Genomic DNA, 17,582 nt, shown 5'->3' on the forward strand with positions numbered 1-17,582 from the left:
AAAGGCCACTAGACTGATTGGTTCTCAGTTACTAAAGAACATACCACAGCGCTCTGTCTGTTCTTTCTGCCTTTTCAAACGTTACTACAATGGACTCTGTTCCATGGATAGACTTGTAGCTATTCAGGCACCCCCAACCCACTTGTCTCTCCACCTTATTATGTCAAAATCTCTGCCCGGTCTCGCAATAATCACTATGCCTAGTATGTAGGCTCTGGAATTTTCTTGCTTATGCCTTTCCCCGCAACGCTAAGCTGCAACGGTTTACACTGAACGCTGTCCAGAAAGACTTATAAAGGCCATGGTCACAGTCCTTCCGTTGAAAAAGACAGTGAATTTATATACATACACATACTAATAAAGACACTCACGCATGCATATATGCATATACACACACATATGTATATATATATACACACATGTATACATACATACATACATACATACATACATACATACATACATACATACATACATACATACATACACATACAGTCGCCATGATTGATTGCTAAATCCATAAGTTTGTTTTCCTTCTCTCTCTGTTTATTTCCTCGTGTTGCTTTCTGTTAAAGAGCCTAGGCTCGATACATAAGAGACTTTCTCACCTTCCCGAGCGTCAAACTAATACACCTGCTTGTTGTTTATACACCTGTCTTTGTCTTTTGTTTTTCTGTAAATTTCAAATATATATATTTGTTCGTGCCTTTTTCTTGGAATGCCTACTATATCAGGACTTTAACCAATATGGTTATACGTAGGTTGCACCTAAGGACTTGCTCTCATGGATCTACGCAGGATTGCACCTAAGGACTCATGCTCTGGTTTCTATAACTTCGGAAAGTTGAACTATGAACTTTTATGCTTCTTTTTTCTTCTCTCTTTCCATCTCCTCATTCGTTTACTCCCTTCCTCTATGTTGTCATCTTATTAGTATATACCATTCTCATTTTTCTATATTTACTCCTCTATTTGTCTCTGATGACGGAATATCCTATACTCGGGGATATCCCAGAAACAGCTGAAAGAATTTTAATTTCTTCCTATAATAATATTGTATATGACTTGAGATGTTTGCCTTGCCTTAATGTTCGATGTCCTGTTTAACAATTATATATATATACATATATATGTATATATATATAGGTAGATATATATATATATATACTATTTATCATATATATGTATACATATATTCCTCTCTCTATATGTGTATGATATATATAGTATATATGTAGTGTATTTAAGTATATACTATGCATTCTATAGATAAAGATACACACACACATACATACATATATATATATATATATATATATATATATATATTATATATATATATATATATATATATATATATGCATACATATGCATATTTGCTTAAATATGTACACACTCATACGTTACTGTATCGATTATTTTCAATAAATTAAAAGAATTAACTTCGCAGAAGAGTTAGAAGTGGTCTTTATACAGTACTGAAGAAGATAGAGAAACGGTTACTTATGTTTCGTACTTGTTTATGCTGAATACAACTTTAAGACTCATTAGACTCATTAAGACTACGACTTTTCATTTAATAAAACAAATACCAGTCTGAGAACCAATATGGCTCTTTAGAATATGAATTTTATAAAATCATAATATTTCAATTAAAAATAATGACACGAACTAATCACATATGAAAAATAAGGGAAAGGAATGCTGACTACAACATCAAATGGAGATGTTCATATAGTTGGCGACAATAATACTTTAAATTTTTTTCAACCAACCCATGTTTTAGATATTATAATACCTCACAATGAATACTAAATTTATGATTGCTACAAATTAATTAGGAAACTAATTGCATAAAAAAACAGCATTGGAAACCAACTTATTATTACAATTTTAAAAATAATGCAATCTGCTTATCAATTCTCATTTTTTATCATTCATAATCTTAATACAAGCAATACATTTTAATCTTTATTAGATCTAGCGTTGTTTTACGTATTAACTTCAATATTATTTTTATCCTGATATTTTTTTCTTTCTAATCTCAATATCTTTGCTATTTTATTATTTTTCGAAATATTAATAGCTGTTTGTGTTTCTTTCACTTTTTTCTTTGGTTTTTTTTTTTTTTGCGTTTTTTGCATCGAGCGCAACTTGCAATTAAATCGGATGTTAATAAAATCCATCATAAAAAGAGGAAATGGTAATGTGCAGAAGAACTGAGCAGCTTTTTCGGAGGACATAATTTCAAGACTTCATATTAAAAATTGCAAGTGCTTCAGATGAATCTAAATTTGCAGACTCTGCCACGCTAACCTGTTATGTATGAAGCAGGAGAAACAGTTGTTTTATGAAAATCAGACAAAGATGCAATTTAAAATGAAAATGACTGAGAATTATTGGCTGATGGATTGTGGCTTGCAAAAAGAAAAAAACAAAGAATGATTACTAAACAAGAACTAAAGCAATTTAATAACAAATGTGGCTTAAGTTTTGTCTTCCAATTTATTATTTTACTTTCACTTTGAAATTTCGTTAAGGATAAAGCAAAACAAAAATGTGGAGCAAACTCTATCAAATAAGACTTTAGATAAAATAATGTATGTGTGCGTGTGTGTGTGTGTGTGTGTGTGTGTGTGTGTGTGTGTGTGTGTGTGTGTGTGTGTGTGTGTGTGAGGCAATGACTTCAACTTAAAAGAAATTCAATTTTCTCTTGTGTTTACATAGAAGACAAAAGACTGCATTTTTGTCAAATGAGGTTGATTGTTTACCAACGTTATCTCATGGAAAAAAACTGATGCACTGTGAAAATTTTAAAAACGTGCATTGATAATAAAACTTCAAGAAAGTATATCTATATGAAAAGTTCAGGTATATCTAATTTTTAATGTGATCTTATATATTCAATTTAACTATATCTTCTTTATGATATAACTAAAGAAAATTAGCTTATGCTTTACCATCGAGCAATATGAAACAGCAGAAGAATACACATCTGTGTAGAAGCATTTCTGATTTCTGAGCTCTCTATTAGGTTTTGTATTCGCTAAACCAGCTATCACTCTACAAATATTGAACATACTACTTAAAAGCGAACAAGCTGCACGCAGTCACACCACGCGATTGAAACAACAGACCACAAATTACTTCCTGCTCCTAAGCAGGACATATTGGATGATGTAGGCCAAGATAAAATGTCTAAAAATAAGATGGGATGGTCAAAGAAGTATTGTTACTCAGAGATCTACTAGATCTGGGATGATTTGAGTTAATCAACAACTCTAAACGAATTTACAAGTCTTGCATGGTGTCAATACCACTGTATTAATTGTTTCTCAGAGAATTGTGTAGTGGCTAAAACTAAACTCTCATTTGACATTATATGATTTTATGACTGACAGCTTGTTTTATGCCAGTGATAAGGTAATACTTTACATATGACGATTTTTTCTATATCCTTCAACTAAATACAACGCTGATGTATCGCATATATGGTTTAATACAGGAAGAATTTAATTCACTTTGAAGTAGATATCATTGATATTTATGGCATTGATCACAGTAGGTATATTGGACATTTACAGCCAGGAAGGCCAGTCTCAAACCAACTATACCAGTTTTGTTGTCAAGGGATTGTTCGATCCTTTTTAGCTAACCATTCAAAATTTTCTGAAAATCTAAAATTAATGTGTATATATATTTAACTTCTTATTTATAAACATTAATAATTATAGCCAAACTTGATGTGTTGTAAACCGAGACTCTTCTTTAACTTCATTCACACACTTTCAAGATCGCATTTCTTTAACGAAGGATTTGATTGATATAATACAACTCAACTCACGGAACATGAATTTATCTTATTTTGTGAAATATATTAAATCAATTTTGCCAACAGAAAATGATTTATTTGGAGAAATCTTCATTAATATATTATTACAATTGTTGTATTGGTCATTTAAATAAGTCAAGAGCGACTCTGTTATAGATAGATAGATAGATAGATAGATAGATATAGATAGATAGATAGATAGATAGATAGATAGATAGATAGATAGATAGATAGATAGATGGACTTTTTCCTAATAAAATCTCATATTGCTGCCTTTGTTTCTAGAAATAATTCATTTCGTTTATTTTAAATTAATTTCGGTATTTTATTTGCAAAAAAAATTGTTTTCGCTGTTTTTAAAATATATTTACATTTCTTTATTTATTTTCCACCATTCACGATATTGATTTTTCAACAAAACCAATTACACTTAATACAAAATTACATATTTAAAAATAAACCCCCTCCTCGTTTGATTACGAAATCTCTAAGTAGAGGGGGAATGCAATAAAATAATTTTACAGCATCTACTATAAAAATCAACAAACGTAAATTTTCATCTCTGCTTTTATGGAGTTTGTTAATATCATTTATTTCTTTGCTTACTTATTTATTCCGTTCTTGTTTATTTATGAAGACTTGTTTTACACTACACACTGACGTCAGACCTGAAAATTGTTGGTGATTGTTTAAATACTTTTTTCGGCTGATAACTTAAACAAAATAAGCAGAAAAATGTTATTACGACACGAACAAAAAAATGTAATTCTTAAAGTTAGATAAAAAGAATGCACGCTCAAGCAATTTTGATTTTAAAAAATATGTAAACTGAAGCTAGTCATCGTTGTAAAATTTTATAAGCAAAATCTTTGAAAATACATTAACTAGTTAATCCGATTTTGTGCAGTATAGAACATAAATAATTATGGTTCATAATTTGCTAACTAAATCAGTTAGTGATGTCGTGTATAAGTAAGCAGACGAGCCGAAATGATGCGATTTGGCTTTAATTGCAATTTAGAGGTACTAGTGAAACTGCTGGTGGTCTGGTTTTTTATCCTGATAAGTAGACGAGACAGGATATAAACTTCATATATCAGTATATAGAACAATAAAAAAAACTAAAGTAAAATAAAATATTTAGTGATACCGCTAAACTAATAAGAACAGAAATAAAGAACACCACAACGCTGATAAAATCTGAATAGTAACTGATTTTCAATAGATCCAGTCGCAAAAGCGCGACGATGTTTTTTGACGCATTGTAGTGAACAGAATTACAGAAAAAACGTAACAGTTTATGTGTTCTTTAAAGACAACTTCAACTCATGATCTCACATCAAGTTACTTGCCAAAAAATCACCGAAATTATTTTCCCCCTTTTTCTTAAAGTATTAGATGGCAAGTATGGACATGTGTATAACATATTTCCTTTATTTCGTTTTTTATTTCCTTCACTCATTAGACTGCGGCTGTGCTGGGTCACGGGCGAAGTATGTCCTCGCAGTAACTTGGTGCTGTGGTAATAAACAAATAGATCAGAAAACATACAGTAATCTATAATGTTGGTGTACAACAATCGAAATGTTGAGGAATTAAATATTGCTGAGTCACCCTCCTCATATCAAACGATATATAAGTGGGTGGCGGGCTAGCATATTTAATGCATGAAGCATTGACATAGTATATTCAAATACACACTGGCAATCTAATGATTTGGTCAACTGTATTTCTCGACTTAATATTAATTCGTCGCTATTTCTCTTTATCACGGAATTCAATAACTTCCCAGAAACAATGAAAGAATCAATTATTAACCGATAATATTTGGAAAAGGATTGTGATTTGATCAAAAATGACAAGGTAGAGCGCCAGGGTAGTTGCCTTACAGTTTTTCATGTTGTCTCGCTTATTTTGAGTTTATTCCTAACGGAATCAACGACAACTTCTTCGAATGACTTCGATCAAATATTTGCCAGTCATGTTCATGCATATCTTAGATTAATTATTTCGACCACGACAAACTTGTAGCTTTATATATCTCTCTCAGAGATTGTTGACTGTGTGAAATTAATAAAATCATTATGAGGATGACTAATGAATGAAGAATGTACGTAATCAAAATAAAACTCTCTTAAAAAACCGTAATCTACATTCTAGTGCAGCACTTCCCAAACTGTGCCACGCTACGCATGGGTTCACCACAAAACATATTGAAGTGCAACAAGAATTTTAAAGCAAAAATGTTTAATCTAATACTTTGAAAAATCCATACCAATACTTGAGCAACTTGAAAAACAATATTCCCAATTTTGTTATACATAATTACCATTAACAAACGAAGGTAATCGATAGTTTTCCTTCTTTTTTTCCTAAACATTCAACTTTAAAATATTTCTTTAACTTTCCAAGCGAAGAGCGCCAACATTTTTATTTGATCTCCAGTGCATCACGCAGTCAAAAGATTGGGAAACGCTGGTCTAATTAAGACAGGAATCTCTCTCCTATCAAATAAAGCGAAGGGCTAAAGCCCACACGATTTCTATACACTTGTAGTTGGTACGGTTAAGGTAACGGATTGAACTTGGTTGAAAATGAATTCTTATGGGTCAATACTTTAATACATTACTATTACGTTAATAATGAAATAATCAACAGAGTAATTCTAGAGATAAAAGATACACGAAGGAAACAATTGTGACACAATATTGGAGAAAACTGAAAGAACAGATATCGTGTAAGGCCTTGTAGTTCGTATTAGTATCTAGATAAATAGATCTGTCCTATTGCTATTCTTGCGTGTCCCCACAAAAGCCTGGTTTAGTAAGTTTTTGATCATATGTATTCAAACCAAGATCAGCCTGTCTGTAATTTCTTGGCACCATCTATTTGAGACTAACTATACTATTTAATGTCTTTTTTTTAAACGGCAGATACTGGTTTGAGGAAGATTTGACTGTTATCTCTAGGGAATCAAAAGAACCTATTGCTCTCAGAGAGTTTGATCAGTGAATTGTAAATGCAACGAGCTGAAATTTAGTGCGCGTACACAAACATACCTCGCCACACTTACACACACACACACACACACACACACACACCACACACACACACACACACATACACACACACACACACACACATATATATATATATATATATACATACATATATACATACATATGTGAACATAAGCATATGTACGTGTGTATGCATGTGAGTGCGTATTATTTTTGTTACTGTTTTACTATGTATTTGCTTACTTTATACTAAGCGTCTAACAATGAAAATCAGGTTTGAAACCGATTTCTTGTTATCTTTATTTCAATTCTATTGCTGTTCTTAGATAAGAAGTAAACATCATAACTTGCCTTTATTTTTGAAATGGATAGGGCACTTCACCCTCTGTGGGATAACTCTTGCCATACGATAAGTCAATCAATTTATTTATTTATCTCTTTGCTGTTTGTATAAATCATAATTGTATCCACATGTATGCATATTTCTCGAGTTCTTTGTTGTATAAGAGTCACACAGGCACACGCATACTCACACATGTGTAACGTAAATAGATACGTACATACATAGACAGACAGATACATACGCAGACAGACAAGCAGATAGATAGATAGATAGATAGATAGATAGATAGATAGATAGATAGATAGATAGATAGATAGATAGATAGATAGATAGATAGATAGATAGATAGATAGATAGATAGATAGATAGATATGTTTCTTTATTAGCCACACAGGGCTGCACACAGACGGGACAAATTACAAGGTTGAGCTTTTCTTTTTGGGGATAAAAAAGGGGGGGTGGTTTTCGATCAAAAGGGATCGTAAAAGGACTAGACAAAAATTGCCTCTCTACTCTCACTTTCCTGTTCAAGTGATACTTGAAGAAGTTGATGAGAGATTGACCAGAGAGGAAAGTGTTTGACTCTAATCCTTTCAGGCGCGTCCACCAGATACATTCTTTCGCCATAACCACAAGTATGATAAAAATAGCTCTTCCTTCCCGTTTGAAGGAAGGAGGCGTGACGATATTAACGATAGACTCGACTGATAAATCGACACGTCCCACACGTGACAGCAGTCGTTCGACATAATCCCACAGGTCGGAGATTGTTGGGCATTGCACGATTGCGTGCAGAACGGTTTCGTCGCTCTGCCCGCATCTCGGGCAGGTCGGCCTCGTGTTTCTCAGATAGATAGATAGATAGATAGATAGATAGATAGATAGATAGATAGATAGATAGATAGATAGATAGATAGATAGATAGATAGATAGATAGATAGATAGATAGATAGATAGATAGATAGATAGATAGATAGAGTTTCAAAAGTTACTATGGAAACAATACAAAGTTGTAGTTATAAGTTTAATAAAAGATTAAGAAAATGAACTTGCATTTGACGTTTCAAGCTTCCGCACTTTTTCAGGAAGTTGATCACAAAGAAGAACGTGGAGTTTAAAGGAAGGAGACAAAAACAAGAATAACGAAAAGATATTCTGTTATTCTGTATCAAAGATACATTTATATAGGCGCATGTATGACTGTTGTTAACAAGCTTGCTTCCGAAACATATTGTCTTGGGTTAAGTCCTATTGTGCAGCACCTTAAGCAAGTGCCTTCTCTTATAGCCCCAGACCGACCAAAGTCTTGTGAATGAATTTGGTAGATGAAAACTGAAGGAAGTCTGTCGTATATACAAATATGTATTTGTGTGTCTGTGTGTGTATGTGTGGATATATATAAATGTATGTATGCATGCATGTGTCTTCATGTTTCTGTTTATCCCTCCACAACTACTTGACATCTGATAGTTGTTAATGTTACAGTGGGGGACAAACCCCTCCATAACATTAGTGGTTCGGCAAATCAGAAACCGATAAAATAACTAACAAGCTTTAAAATACGTATTGGTGGGGTCGATTTTTCTACTAAACATTTTAAGGCAGTGCCCCAGCAGTCGAAATGACTGAAACAAGTGAAAGATATATCAGTTTTTTTGTTTCTTATTGCTGAGTTAGCTCGCTTTTGTGAATGAGATGAGGTGACAAATGAATTATGCACGTCATTGATGTAATCCGAGTATCGTGAAAACAAATCCTTATCTTCGAATGAATAACTATATTCTATAACATACATGGAGTATTGCTTCTTCCTTTCGTAAACCTAAGTTTGTTTGTATACTGGATAATTTTCTTATACCTAAAGGTTTTGTACTGATGGCTTAGTCAACTGTGCTCAAGAGTTAGTCTGAAATCATCAAGTTCACACACATGTAACAGTGTACACACTTCTAGCACATGTGTATATTCTATATTTGCCAGCTTTGTAATCAGCTCATGTACTATACGCGCGCACACACACACACACACACACACACACACACACACACACACACACACACACACACACACACACACACACATACACATACACACACAAACAAACAAACAAACACGCGCACGCACCTGAGGCGAAAATTAGATGGGTGCTGATGAAGGGCCAAAAAAAAAACGAAATATGGCTTGTACACTCATTACCCATTTTTGCCTTCGATCTCATTGTTTGTTAACATCTGACGTCTCGATATGAAACGTTGTAGCAAAAATAAGTGCTGGCTATAATTTCTATAGAATATCTGTAGAAATAACCATAACAAAATGGAAGCACTCCGTCGGTTCCGACGACGAGGGTTCCGGTTGATCCGAATCAACGGAACAGCCTGCTCGTGAAATTAACGTGTAAGTGGCTGAGCACTCCACAGACACGTGTAACCTTAACGTAGTTCTCGGGATATTCAGCGTGACACAGAGAGTGACAAGGCCGGCCCTTTGAAATACAGGTACAACAGAAACAGGAAGTAAGAGTGAGAGAAAGTTGTGGTGAAAGAGTACAGCAGGGATCACCACCACCCCCTGCCGGAGCCTCGTGGAGCTTTAGGTGTTTTCGCTCAATAAACACTCACAACGCCCGGTCTGGGAATCGAAACCTCGATCCTACGACCGCGAGTCCGCTGCCCTAACCACTGGGCCATTGCGCCTCCACCATAACAAAATAATGTAAAAAGTACTGCTAACGCAGTAGAACGTGGTGTAGACCTATAAAGACATTTAATATGCCTTATAGCATATTATGGTTGCAAAACGAAATTCCACGTACCTACGAGTCATTAAAGAGAACTAGGGTATCACGTTAAGACAGAAAACGAGACGGTAAGGATTTTGAACAGTAAGGTAGTGAGTGTAAGGAAATTCAGTGGTAAGTTATATTTTTAGATAAAAGACTGTTCTTGAAAGGTAAATAGACATGTCTTTCTAGGGCACTCTTTTCTTTGAAAATCCTAACATGCCCCTGAAATTTCTAACTCAATACAAACACACACACACACACAGAGAAACACATATATATATTCTTTTACTCTTTTGCTTTTTCACTCACTGAACTGCAGCCATGATAGGTCACTTCCTTGAAGGGTTATAGTCGAATGAATCGACGTCTTTCTTTTTCTTTTTAAATATAGTATTTATGCTATCTGTTTCTTTTGCCGAACCGCTAGGTACGGGGACGTAAACACACCACTCCAGTTGTCAACCGGGGCGGGGTGGGGGACAAACACAACACACACACACACACACACACACACACACACATATATATATATATATATATATATATGTACGACGGGCTTCTACCATTTTCCGTCTACCAAATCCGGTTTCGGTCGGGCTGAGGCTATAGTAGAAAACACTTGCCCGAGGTGCTATACAATGGGACTGAACCTGGAACCATGTGGTTGGGAAGCAAGCTTCTTACCACACACCGATTTCATGTTGAATGACATTTATCTCTCACTGGATAGAACACATTTTGTTACTTCTACCTATAATGAAACATTAACTTATATATATATATATATATATATATACATATGTGTGTGTGTGTGTGTATATGAATACGTACATACGTATGTGCATATACATTCACATATGGACACACACACACACACACAAACATACACACTCACACATATATATATATATAATGATCAATTTACAGAGCTAATGCCCTTTATTCTTGTTGCATTGGCGGAGAATATATATACAGACATATAGGGAGACAGAAAGCGAGACAGGATTGATAAGAGTGCGCATACAGAAGAGACAATGGGACACAGAGACAACGAGAGAGAGAGAGAGAGAGAGAGATCTTGGAGCAGATGAATACAATCTTATTGTAATATCTAAGGCAAGTAGGTTCAACGTTAATACAAAAAGATGACAAAAAAACATCTTCTGATACACATAATTTGCATAATTTGTCTTCAAAGCTTCACCAATTCGGCATATCCAGAAATATATTAGAAAATACTTCCCATATAATACGAGTAGTTTCCACAGAAACCTTCAGCCGTAAAATCAATTTAAAACCGAGATAATATAATGTAGATGAGTTCTTATTCCCATGTCAATTTTCTATGTATATTTCAACAGATGATATATGTCTGTATGTTTGTGTGTGTGTATATACATCTGTGTCTCTGTATGTTGAATGTATGTACGTTTGTATTTATGCATGTACGTATGTGCTGTGTTCATATATTTATACATGTATACATACATATATATATATATTTAAGTATGCATATACATACATATGAATACTTACGTACATATATACATAGATTCACACATACACACATACAACATACGTACTAGATCTTCAGATAGACTTGATGAATCAGTCTTAAATTTCAATATATCATGTTGCTTAAGCATTCCTTCAACTAGTTTATGACATATCATACAAATAACTTAGTTTTAAATTCAGATTTTTTTCTCAGTTTATTTCAGATTTGATTTAAAACCGAATTTATTTATTGTTTTAATTCAAATTTCTTGTAAAATTCTGTTGGAAATGTAATAAAGATTTTAATGATGCAAATAGATTCACATCGTTATAGTTTGTTGAGATTTATTGATGAGATACTCTGACAGACCCTTTCGTGTCCTCTTTTTCTATATTTTATTTCTGTATTTGTTTGTAATCAAGTAGAGAAAAAGAATAAACAGCATAAATTCTTTCTAGCATTACTGTTTAAAACAAACACGAAATTTAATTCAATAAAAAAAAAGTAGCTCCCGTGTTTGTTACGAAATTGCACGAAGGTTTGAACATATAATCATATTTCCTTTTCTTTTCTTGTACGTACAGAAGTTAGCATCATGATATCATTGACAGGAAAGAAATTCTATTTCCTTTCAGAAACCCTGTAAGTACTGTGTTGATAAAGCTTCTCTCTTAATTGTCATTATATAATATTTGATTTCCCTAAGCTATCCAAGTCGAGGAACATCTTCGCTTATAAACAATAAGAATTTCTTTGTTTTAGTTTAGAGAAAGCTATTCGTTTTTCACGGGTATGGGAAAGAAAACATTACCATAAATATTGTTTACTGCCACGTTTTTTGTACATTCATCTCCAGTTCGACTACAAATTTTCCCAGGAATTTCTGTTCTTGTAACAATAACTCCAAGTGGGGTTGAGTGCACCATTTTCTTTAAGGATTATATGGAGAAATGTGTATGTATTCTACATCTGATTTTCCTTGTTGCATGATCTTTTGTTGTTTCTGGTGTTTGGAGAGCACTCATACAGAATATTAGTTGAGTGAGTTATTGAAAGTATATGCTACGCAGAGAGTGTGCCGAAGTTTGTACAAAAGACAAGCTCTTTGTCATGTGACACTGCGTAAAGAAAACTGGTATTAAACCCGTGTTTGTCTGTACCCGTACGCGTATTTATCTTTATCTGTATACTCGTACAACCACTAATTTGTCCTATCGTATGTCGTTCATTTAATTTCTAAATGCATATATTCATACGTGCTTTTGTACATAAATAGCCGTTTCTGATAATTATTTCTTTATAGGCGCCCATATATCATTAGCTATCCATCTATTCTTAGAAACCATGATATTTTTTTTAGATTAGCAACCTGTTGCATACCTGTTTACCAATTAAAATCCATTGATCAATATTCTCCTTCAGATTTTAACTACTCTGTACGACTCGTTGCTTTTCACGCTTATAAACCAAAGCACACTCGTAATTAAAGTGAATAAACTCTAAAACAAACCTATTTTCTAAGCACTAATACTACTATTCCATAAACATGACATTTAATTTCTTTTTTAGTCTACCTGTTCCCATCTTTTACCATCACTATTTCTAAACATATCAATACTAAGCAATAACCACATGAAGTCATTCCAAATTCTGTATCCCGACCTAGTATTAGCATAAAACTAAAAACAAAAATGTTCTTATTTCCCTGTTACCTAGATAATAACTAATGTACTTTTGCTTCTTTCTGTCATTGTACTGCCGCCATGTTCGAGCAATGCCTTGAAAGGGTTTCAGTCAAACAGACCAATTTAGTGCTTACGTTTTATACTTATTCCATAACTCTCTTTCGCTGAACCGCAAAATCTACGGAGACATAAACAAACACTGGTTTTCAAGCGGTGGCGGATAAACACAAACAAAAAAAAATGCTCAAACGCACACACGCACAAGCACGCGTGCACACACACACACACACACACACACACTCAAACATATATATATATATACATTTATATACATACATACATACATACATACATACATATATATATATATATATATATATATATATACAACATTTATGATGGACGAAAAAATATAATTGAATACAATTTAGATTCAGGCATGGTTTTGTAATTAAGAAGTGCGTTTTTCAGTCACATGATTTCGTGTTTGGGCCGACCAATACTTATGAGTAAAGTTGGTAGGCCGAAACTGTTTGGAAGGTTGTCGTACATATAATATATATATATATATATATATATATATATATAATATATATATATAATATATATATATATATGTGTATATATATATATATATATATACATATATATATATATATATATATATATATATATATATATATTATATATATATATATATATACATATATATATTATATATAATATATATAATATATATAATATATATATATATATATATAATATATATATATATACATATATATATATATGTACGACAAGCTTCCAAACAGTTTCGGCCAACCATATATATATATATGTACGACAAGCTTCCAAACAGTTTCGGCCTACCAAATTTACTCACAAAGTATTGGTCGGCCCGAACACGAAATCATGTGACTGAAAAACGCACTTCCTTAATCACAAAACCATGCCTGAATCTAAATTGTATTCAATTATATTTTTTCCCTCCATCATTAACTTTCTATCCAAACACATGTATGCATCCCCAACCAATCCATACAAAAATACCACATACAAAGAAATTATCTAAATAAAAACAACACACAAATACACACATATATATATACATACATGCCCACATAAACGCATGCCATATTCACGTGAATCTACACCACTTCCTATAAACACCACCTCCGCCTTTTAAAATTCCGCAATCTGATAACTGTATCCCGAAATGAAACAAATTGTCACGATAAAGCTTTGAATATTCCAATAGCCATAATAAAGCTACAAATGTACTGAGTTTTTTCTTTTTCGTAGAGATAATAGTACTAAATGCTCTTGCCTGACTTTTATATACACACGTATATTTGTATATGTATGTGTCTTTGTATGTGTTTGTATGTGTGTGTGCGCGTGTGTGTGTGCGCGTGTGTGTGCGCGCGTGTGTGCGTGCACGTGTGTGAGTGCGTGGGTTTGTTTGTATGTTTCTTTGTGTGCGTGTGTGAGTGTGTGTATATATGTCTCTATGTGTGTCTGTGTGCCTGGAAAATACGTAGATATAAAACTATATATATATATATATATGCACATACCCTTATATATACATGTATAATTGCATACATGTATGTATATAAATATATATGCATACATATATTTATGTACATATATATATATATATGTATGCATAGTATATATATATTTATTTATTTATATTCATATATATTATATATAAATAAATATATATATATATATATATTATATATATATATATATATATACTATATATATATATATATATTATATATATATATATATATACATACATATATATATACATATGTATATATATATATTATATATTTATATTCATATATATGTGTGTTTGTGTGTGTGGATATTTGGTTGGATATATGAGATATTATTGTTTACGAAATTATATCTCGTGTATAGAATTTAATCTTCGTGTGCATCTCTCTTCGTCTAACTGTCTGTGTAAGTAGAGGCATACAGGCGTATCTATATGTGAAAATATCTATGTAAATGTATGCAAATAACCAAACGAATATTTAGATATCCAACTTACTAGCATCCACTGAGAGGTTATCAACTTGGTTGAGAGCCTGCTGGGAGGTTCTGCCGCTACAGTAGCGAGATAAGTAAGAAAATTAAATTTCCCCCCAAATAAATAAATAAATAGACAAATAAAAACACGACGAAACTAAACAAAAATAAGTTAGTAGTAGTAGTAGTAGTAGTAGTAGTAGTAGTAGTAGTAGTAGTAGTAGTAGTAGTAGTAGTAGTAGTAGTAGTAATTTATAGGGTGCTGAAAAAAAGAGCAGTGTTTAAATAGATCAATACTGAATGAAAGGATAGAGTTGGATTGGGCGAAATAAAAATTGCAGTGCTACGTTGTTTATACGGTTGTGTAGACATTTTCATTACATTGATAGCATTTTATTAGAATTTGATGAGAAACAAATGTGAACGGAGGCCATTGTATAGAGAGATAAACTCGTTTTGATTATCAATTTAATAAGCAAAGTTGCATATATATATATATTCTTATAACATATATATATATGTATATACATATATATATATGTATATATATACGTATATATATATATATATATATATATATACTATATATATATACATATATATATACATATATATATATATTATATAATATATATATATATATATATATATATATAATATATATATATATATATACCTATTAATATTTATATATATATATATATAATACATATATAGATATATAGATGTATATATATGTCTGTTTGCATACATATATATAAACATATCTACATATACATACACGCACATGTATATATATATATATATATATATATATTCGTGCGCGTGTATTTGTGTGTGTGTTTGTGTGTGGGGGGGTGTTTGTGTGTTAATCTCTGAATTGTTTTGTATTTCCTATAAATACGGTACAAAATCAAGTAATTCGGTAATTCTAAGACAGTTACCAATTCGAATATCATTTCGTAGATCCGTGAGAGTCCTTAAATACGTATGTATGAATGTATGAATATATATATATATATACATATGTATATGTATGTATGTATGTATGTATATATATATATTATATATATATATATATAATATATATATAATATTATATATATATATATATATATATATATATATATAACATTTTTGTAAATGTATCCACATATGTAAGTGAGTCTGGTATCTGTGGAGAGACGAGGAAAGAAAAGAGAGAAAGAGGGATGGTAGCCCACGCACATCTAACTAATTTTAAATTTTGCTTCAAAGTCATACAACCTCAGGGGCGTTTTGAGCAAGCGTTTGCTACTCTAATCCCAAGGCGAGCAAAGACAAGTAATTCAAATTGAATGGAAACACTGTGGAACTCTTGTCAGACTGTCCGTACCTTTAATCCAAATGGCCTTCTTTGTCAAATATTGTATTGAGTAAATTGTACTTGAGCTTTATATTAAGAGTACGAATGTCTGTGGAATGTTCAGCTAACAATATAATGCAATAATTAAAATGTTTCATTGAATGTACAACACAAACACCCATAAGTGAAATCTTCTTCTCGGGATCTATCATATATCAGGGAAAAAATAATTAATTGGATGAAATATCGGATGGCAAGGTGGCTTATCTTTGGTTTAAACCTGTTTCAAATATGTCTCAGTGTGTCTGGGTGGAAACTTAAATTTTATATCCTTCAAAACGAACAATGTAGTGAACATACGAGGGCATGATGTGCCAAGGTTACTACAACAGAACCTTAACAAGAATAGATTTGGTTGAGGACTGCTTGAATGCTCGAATTTACATAACCTTTCCTTGGCCATCGCAGCTAGATCTCATTTGTTGTTACCAGTAAAATATTTAAAGCCTGTGCAAGTTCTGGAGCGATATTGCTCATATAGATGTATGTATGTATGTATATATGTACCTGTACTGCATGCGTTTGAAAGTGTAAGCATATATTTATATATGAATGTATGTATGCATATATGTGTGTGAATGTTTCTCCATCGTATATTATAAGGAATATTATTTAATAATTATGCGTTAAATATACAGTTTTGTAAATTTAATAAATGAGAAAAAAAATAACTAGCCGTCACTCGCAAGCAAGTATCAACTTGTAGTTTATATCACGCTTTTGGTAATTGTTATGTAAAATATCTATGCGGTCAAGATACCTTGTCGGTCCAGCCACACTTGGCCCCAAAGGAACATTGAGGATGTTATGGCTAAAGAAAAGGGGCCGCCCCAGTAATCGGATTGGTACTTATTTTCAGTTGAGTAGACAGCAGTAAAGTGAAATTATATGTTAGTCAAGACAAGGTGCGCCATTCTGTCAAGAATCGAACCTACGATCTTATCATCATGGGTCCAACGTAGGCTATG

At 32.4% G+C, this 17,582-nt stretch overlaps 1 protein-coding gene across 1 annotated transcript in view; it reads right to left on the reverse strand.

The window, feature by feature from the left end:
* The window catches only part of LOC115213369, a 243,752-nt gene that overhangs the window by 81,728 nt on the left and 144,442 nt on the right, over positions 1 to 17,582 (reverse strand). The gene's annotated exons all lie outside the window — the stretch shown is intronic.

The sequence above is a fragment of the Octopus sinensis genome, linkage group LG1, assembly GCF_006345805.1.
Source record: "Octopus sinensis linkage group LG1, ASM634580v1, whole genome shotgun sequence".
NCBI classification, from domain to species: domain Eukaryota; kingdom Metazoa; phylum Mollusca; class Cephalopoda; order Octopoda; family Octopodidae; genus Octopus; species Octopus sinensis.